Source organism: Anomaloglossus baeobatrachus, chromosome 3 (assembly GCF_048569485.1).
Source record: "Anomaloglossus baeobatrachus isolate aAnoBae1 chromosome 3, aAnoBae1.hap1, whole genome shotgun sequence".
NCBI lineage: Eukaryota > Metazoa > Chordata > Amphibia > Anura > Aromobatidae > Anomaloglossus > Anomaloglossus baeobatrachus.
The window spans coordinates 126156955-126164806 of NC_134355.1; positions in this window are offsets into that span (position 1 = coordinate 126156955).

Below are 7852 nucleotides of genomic sequence, written 5' to 3' on the forward strand. Positions count from 1 at the left end.
TTTTGGGAGACATATCATTTTGAAAGTCTGCATTCTTGCCATCCAGGACAGGGGAAGCAGAGTGAGGCGGGCAAGTTCATTTTCTAGTGAATTATGCAGAACTATCATATTTTTTTGAATTATGGTTTTAAGTGGGGCCAGTATAATATCCAGGTAAGGGTTGCCATCCTCTTCCCACTTAAAGGGGTATAACTGAGATAAGGTGGTTTTGGTAGCGGGAGGCAGGAAAAGCGGAAAAATTAGGGTTTATTAACGTTTAGTTTGTAGTACGAGATTTGTGAAAAAGAGGTCAAAATCTCCATTATATGCTTCAGGGACACCACCACATTGGTACACGATAGGATGACATCATCTGCATATAAGCTGATCACATGATCCATCTTGCCCGCTTTCATTCCCGAAATCTGCGGACACTCACGAATGGCCTGGGCCAAGGGTTCAATGGTGAGAGCATAAATGATAGGGGAGAGGGGGCATCCTTGACGTGTCCCATTAGTGATTTCAAAGCTCCGAGACATAAACCCGGACGCCAATACCTTAGCATTGGGACTAGAATAAAGCGCCATTATAGCAGATAAAATAGGGCCTTCAAATCCAAACTTATCTAGTACTGATTTCAGGTAACCCCAGTGCACCCTGTCGAATGCTTTTTCTGCATCTAAGGACAGGAGCACACTGGGGGTTTTCCTTTTCTCAACTAGCGCGATCAGGTCCAGCATCCTTCTTGTTCCATCCTTCGCCTGTCTGCCCGCCACAAACCCCACCTGATCTGGAGCAATTAGTTTCGGGAGAATTTTATGAATCCTGGGCGAAATAATTTTTGCATACAATTTTACATCGCAATTCAAAAGGGATATGGGCCTAACGTTTCCGGGGGTTATTGGGGGTTTTCCCGGTTTAGGTAAGGTAGTTATTATGGCCTCAAGATTACTTGGCGAGATAGCTGCTGATTCTTGCCAAGAGGAGAAGATTCTCAAGATAAATGGGGACAGAATGTTAGTGAATTGTTTATAATATGTGTTAGTGAGCCCGTCTGGGCCAGGAGCTGAGTTTCTTTTTGCCGAATTAATTGCCTGGCGAACTTCTTGTATAGAGAAGGGCACATTGAGCAATTTTAGCTGATCTGTGGATAACCGGGGGAGGTTAATGCTATTTAAAAAAGGAACTAATTGTGTCTTGGGAGGGCTTTGGGGCGGTGAGGTCATCTTTAAGGTTGTATAGTGATTGGTAAAAGTCAGCAAATGCATTGGCGATTTCTGTTGGGTTGCAAATTTTTGAATGAGGGCCTGATATAAGGAACTCTATTTTGTTTTGTACTTCTCTTTTTTTGACTCTCCTGGCTAATAAGGCTCCTGCCCTGTCACCCATGGCATAAAATTTTAACTTAAAAGCTCTCAAATTTTTCTCATAGTCCACCAAGAGCAATTGGCGGAGCTGTAGTCTTAGTTTTCTGAGATCGTTCGAAACAGAGGGACTTGGGGAGGATTTATTAAGAGAGTCAAGGAAATTGATTTGGTTTAGGATAGCTTTGGAAGCTGCCTGACGTCTTTTTTTCTCCCTAGTGGCGATTTTTATGAATGACCCCCTAATATAAGCTTTGTGAGAGGACCACAATGACTCCTCTTTTACTTCGTTATTATCATTAAATTTGAAAAATTCGTTGAGGTCAGATCTTAGTTCCTCAGCTACTTGTTTGGAAGCTAGAAGGGAATCATTCATTCGCCACCGGTCAAATATAGGCGAGCGATCTTGCTCTCGAATAGTCAAATAAATGGGGGCATGATCCGACCATGATATTATTCCAATTTTAGAATCTGAACAGTCTGTAGTAAGTGTACTATCTACCAGAAAATAGTCCAATCGGCTGTAGGAGAGGAACCGAGGTGAGAAGTATGTGTAGTCTCCTTCATTTGCATGATGGTATCTCCATATATCATGAAGGTGCCATTCTGAGACCACTACTCTCATCTCTTTCCTCTGTACAGCAGCATTCGAACTGTCCAAGGAGCTGGACATTAACATATTGTAGTCTCCGCAAATTATTTGCTTACCTCCCATGACTGCTGAGAGTTTAATCAGGAATTTGCGCAAGAAACAGATCTGACCTGTATTGGGGGCATATACAGATGCAATAGTATACCTGGACCCATTTATGGAGCAATTTAGAATAGCATATCTGCCGTCAGGATCTGAGTGCTGGGCTAGCATAGTGAAAGAGGCAGTATTTGTTACACAAATAAATACACCTGCCTTTTTTTTTACCACATGCATGCATAATAAATGGGAATTTAGGATTATTCAGCCGATACGTGTCATTTTGGAGAAGATGTGATTCCTGTCCGCAAATCACATCACATTTTGATCTTGACACTTCCCGCCAGAACATAGACCTCTTAGCTTGCGAATTTAGACCTTTTACATTTATAGACATACAGTTTAACACCATTATGGTAGAATTAGAGTCTCTTGGCTAAGACTGCAAGGAGGGAAAGGAAGGTTAGGTAGAACATAACACACATAACCAACATTTGTCCAAAAGGAAAAAAAAAGTCCAAAAAAGGACCAGCGGCATGATAGGAAATCGCCGCCCTGGGGGCCAGAAAGACCTGGATGAACCATATCCAGAGGGCCTTCAAGAAAAATAACTAAGTCACAACCACGACTCGGAATATTAGATAACTCATGCTACGGACCACTCTTCATTAATTTTCTCCCTGCGGGATGGCCCTGCGGCTCTCGGAGATCTGTCTGGGAGATTCACCAAGTTCCACGAAGAGAGGAGCCTAGCCAGCTGGTTTGGCGAGTGACACACATGGGTGTTCCCTGCCCGGGTGATCAGGATTTTGACAGGGAAGCCCCATCTGTAGGCGATAGCTTCATCTCTTAAGATCTTGGTGTAAGGAGAAAATTCTCTCCGTTTTGCTAGAGTTCCAGCCGACAGATCAGGAAAAATGGATATAAGGCGGAATTTCTCAGGCAGGGATGGCTTCTTCCTCAGAGCTTGTAGCAGGGCTTCCTTGGTTTTGTAGAAATGCAGGCGAGCTAAGGTATCCCGAGGGGCCTCAGCATTAAGAAATGTTGGTTTTGGGACTATGTGAATCCTGTCTATTATGAAATCATTTGGGCCCAGATCTGGCAAGGCCTCCTGCAGCAAGGATATCAAAAAGCTCTGCAATCCTCCGTCTGGTATAACCTCCGGAATCCCTCTTATTCTTATATTATTACGGCGAGATCGGTCCTCCAGATCCAGGATTTTAGCTTGCAGCCCATGTATTTGCTCTTCCAAGTCTGCATTGGCATCTATGAGGCTGTTAGGGGATCTTGTGAGCTCCTCCATCTTTGTTTCAATGTGAGAGGTGCGGGCTCCTATGGCTGTAATATCTCCACGCAGCTCAGCTACCATGCTTTTCCAGTTCTCTTGCAGTGAGGCATGGAGGGCACTGAGAAGCTTCTGCATCGTGCGCTTGGTAAGTGGAATGTCAGCATTATCAGTGTCAAGGTCTGTAGCAGCCATGGAGCCCCTCCTGGATGAGCATGTTGAAGCAGTGGAGGAGGATGCTGCCATCTTATCTCTTCCACTACTGATAAAGAAATCTGTCACTTTCCCTGGAGAAGGCCTCTTTTGGGACTTTCCCTTTGTCATATCTAGCTCCAGGGGGTTATCTCTGTGATTACCCACCATGCAGGGAGAATTTGGAGTCTCTGGTAAGCTGTTCTGAACTGTTTCTGAGTCACTGTGGCTGGAGCTCAGCTTCTAGATGACCAGTGCCATCAGCGTGCAGGCCACACCCCCCATATGTTTCTTTTTGATTCAGTCTAACAAAAACCGGAATAGAAAGCGATCAAAAAATATTATGGGGCCCAAAATGGTACCAATAACAACTCCAACTCAACTAGCAAAAAAGAAGCCCTCACATGACTACAGAAAAATAAAAAAAACTATTGGCATCAAAATTGGCAAAAAACCTTTATTTTGTAAAAGCAGTTTTTAGTGTGATAGCAGCCAAACCTAGAAAAACCTATATAAATCTGGTATCACAGTACAGCGTAGCTTACATTTATCCTGCACTCTATGCTGAGTACTTATACCAGGGACTACGTGTAAATCTCTAAAAAACGTGATTCAGACAAAATTTCCAACAGAAAATTCATTGCAATGAGGCAGAGGGAATCACTTTGAACTACTGTCTGGCTTGTCATCAACGGTATCCATCTGTTTATGTGCCATTTTAGACGTGCACAAAAGTGCGGTCAACAACAGTTTTTGTATCTTTGAAAAGACGGACACAACTGAACAGAGGCCAAACAGAGTGCAGAGTAACTCTGCTGCCTCATTATAGTGAACAATTCCATGGGGAGTTTCACCTAAATCACGTATTTTGGAGATGAGATTGTTAGGTTGACCTAACGGTCACAGCTATTGCCAGCGATGTCCGAATGCAGAGAGGGTACCGGTGACCCCCCTCTGCCCTCCCTTTAGCCTTCAATGAAAACAGGCAGACACCGTTATACACGTAAAGTCTAGGAGACGTGCGGCTCCGAATAGAAAGACTGTATTATTTTGTTTACATTTCAAAGTTATACAAAGTTGATTAGGGCGTAACTATGCAACATACATATTCATTAATCTACATTCATTAAGGCGTGGATTGCATATTCCCAGCAAGAGAAATTAATATAATGACTTATACTCCAATAACAAGATGTTTTTCAGTTGTCTCTAAGTCAAAACATTCTGTGTCCTTGAGGTTGGTCTCACAGTTTATTACGTAAGTAAGTCTGGTTTGATATTGCCAGGGAGAATGAATTTCCATTATTTTTCTAAGGCAGTGAAAAAGGTTAACTCTTTCCTCACAATCCCCCCTATTGGCGTGATTGATGGACAGGGGGCCATCGAGAAGCTGTGGACTATAGAGCGAGCAGGCTAGTCTCCAGATACTTTCTGAGTCGCGGGTTTGCTCAGGGAGTGTCGTCTCACATCCGTCACCCAGGACTGCCTGCATGCCTCTCGATAGGAGTCTCATCATGATACGCCAAGGTGATTCCTAGAGGAAAGAGTAGAGAAGAGAAAAAAGGCATATTAGTGATTTCATACGGGTGCTGAATAATCATTGTATCTACATTGCTTCAAGCAGCGGGAAAACAAAGCGATTAGCAACTTGAACACTACATAAGCAACTAGTAAACAGAGTAACAGTGGAACCACCACTTGGAACACTGATAGTCTGTTGTAACAGCCTCCCCATTGAAACACTTTGTTTATCGGGACTGGTATGGCTAAGTATGGCATGGAAGAGGCTGTCACAGGTGCGTGTGTACATATCCAGCAGTCTGTGATCTCAAGTTTTTCAGCTAACACTTCATGATGGGTCTCAAATGAATTCTGCCGTGGTGTAGAAGGCCCCAAAAAGAGAGTACACATAGAAATACTTATCAGCAGTATTAGGCCTTCTTGCAGTGGCTGGCATGGACCCATATCGATCTCCCCTCAAGTTTGACGGAGGTTGGAGTGGTCAGCTGGACAGTCAAAGGCCCTTCGAATCATGGCTCAAGGGTCTTTCTCACGTGCTTCTTTAGGTAGACCCGGTCACCAGGCTTTAGAGAGTGGGTTCCTGGAACGGCATCAGGATCAGGTAGAGAAGAGTAGACCCTTTGGTGGGTTTCAGTTAGTCTCTTCTGCAGGGAAACAACATAAGACGTTAGGCTAACACATTGCAGGTATAACTCCTGTGGGAAGTAGCATCCTAATCTGGGTGCACTACCAAAGAGTATTTCAAAGGGTGAGAGCCTGTGCTTTCCCTGCGGGGTGGTCCTTACAGAGTAAAGAGCTATGGGGAGACATTCTGTCCATGGTCTACCAGTCTCCTCCACTGCCTTGGCTAGTTTGAGCTTTAGCGTTCCATTTAACCTTTCCACTTTCCCTGATGACTGTGGGTGGTAAGGCGTGTGTAAGGCTGACTGAATGCCTAACAGGGCACAGGTGTTCTGGAAAACTTGTCCAGTGAAATGGGTACCTCGGTCTGACTCTATGACTTCAGGGAGTCCAAACCGGGGCACCAGCTCACAGGCCAATTTCTTTGCTGTAATTCGGGCCGTGGCTGAGCTGACAGGGTAGGCCTCTGGCCATCCTGAGAAGAGGTCTACACAGACAAGTACAAACTCGTAGATGCCATGTTTTGGCAACTGTATATAGTCTATTTGTACTCTTTGAAATGGGGCAAACGTCTTTGGCATGTGTCTTTGCGGGGTTTTAGTTAGCTGGCCTGGATTGTGTTGTTGACAAATGTGACAATCCTTTATTCTCTGGGAGGCGTATTGTCTGAAGCCGGGGGCTACCCAATAAGGTTGCATCTGGTTCATGATTGAGTTTGTGCTTCCATGTGTGGGGTAGTGGAGTACTTGGAAAATGGCAGGGAACCAACTGCGTGGCAGGACGGGAAGTCCGTTTAGGCGCCAAATCCCCTCCACCTTTTCTGCCCCCTTGGCCCGCCATCCGGCCTTTTCTTCCTCAGAGGCGTTTTCTTGTGTCTCAAAGAGGTTCTGCATTTCTTCCTCCGTCGTTGACACGGTTTCCGTCTCCTTCAAAGGGAATGCTTGTTTTGCTGTTTGATCGGCCAAGCGATTTCCCCTTGCCTCGGGTGTTTGAGCCTTAGTGTGGGCAGCAACCTTTATGATTGCTAGCTGTTTTGGTATCAAGGCTGCTTCCATTAGTTTCTTCACTGAGGCTCCATGCCTGATAGGATTTCCTGTTGCTGTGAGGAATCCTCTAGTCTGCCAGATGGTGCCAAAATCGTGCACAATGCCGTGTCCATAGGCTGAGTCCGTGTAGATGTTCGCTGTTCGTTCTTCCAAAAACTCAATTGCCCAGATGAGGGCAAGAAGTTCTGCTTCTTGAGCAGATATGCGTGGAGGTAGCGGTTGTTTGGCTAGGACTGCATATAGAGTCACTACTGCAAATCCGGTGTGGAACTTGCCTGCTTCATCAGCGTATCTGCTACCATCCACAAAAAGTTCAAAGTCTGGATTTGTAAGCGGTGTTGCCTGTATATTGTGCAGGGGCTTTGCCTCATGTTCAATGAGTTCCTGACAATCATGATCAAATGGTGCGCTGGTACGTTTGTCACTCTCTTCTGTCCCCCCTTCTAAACTTGTAAAGATCAGCAGATCAACAAGGTTTAGACTTGTAACTCGAGCAAATGAGATATTTGGGGGTAGCAACAGCGTGCACTGGAGTCTGACTTGTCTCTTCTTAACAGGAAACAGCGGAGTGTTGTAAGGAGACTTAGTAATTCTGAGGGCTCCCGACTTCAGCAATTTTTTTATCTGGTAATCTAGGGCAGCTTCCTGTTGAACATTAAGAGGGTATTGTCTCAGCTGCGGTGGTGTAATTCCAGGCTTGACTAAAACCTTTACGGGGGGCACGGGTAGTGTGCCGAGGTCAGTTTTTGATGTGGACCAGAGTTTTGCAGGAACTTGTAGAAGTATTGGGTCCGTGTTTACTTCATGTGTAACTTCAGATTCTGGTTGGTCTTCTATCATCTGGAGAGTGCACAGGACTTCTTCTGGGATATCTTCTGGAATTTGAAGGATAGCAAGATCCATCTTCACTGTAGACAATCTGAGCTTGCAGTCTTGATAGTAGATCTTCTCCCACTAGGGCATCTCCACCCAGGGGGGACACTAAGAATTTAGACACGAACATGTGTGGTCCCAGTTTCACCTTCAGTGGATGTGTTATTGGGATTATCTGGGCTTGTACATCAAATCCGGATACTACAGTAGCTTCAGATGAGATGGATCCTTCAGGCACTAGGTTCCTGGGGTTCAGGAGCGTGAGGCTCCTGAGTCCACC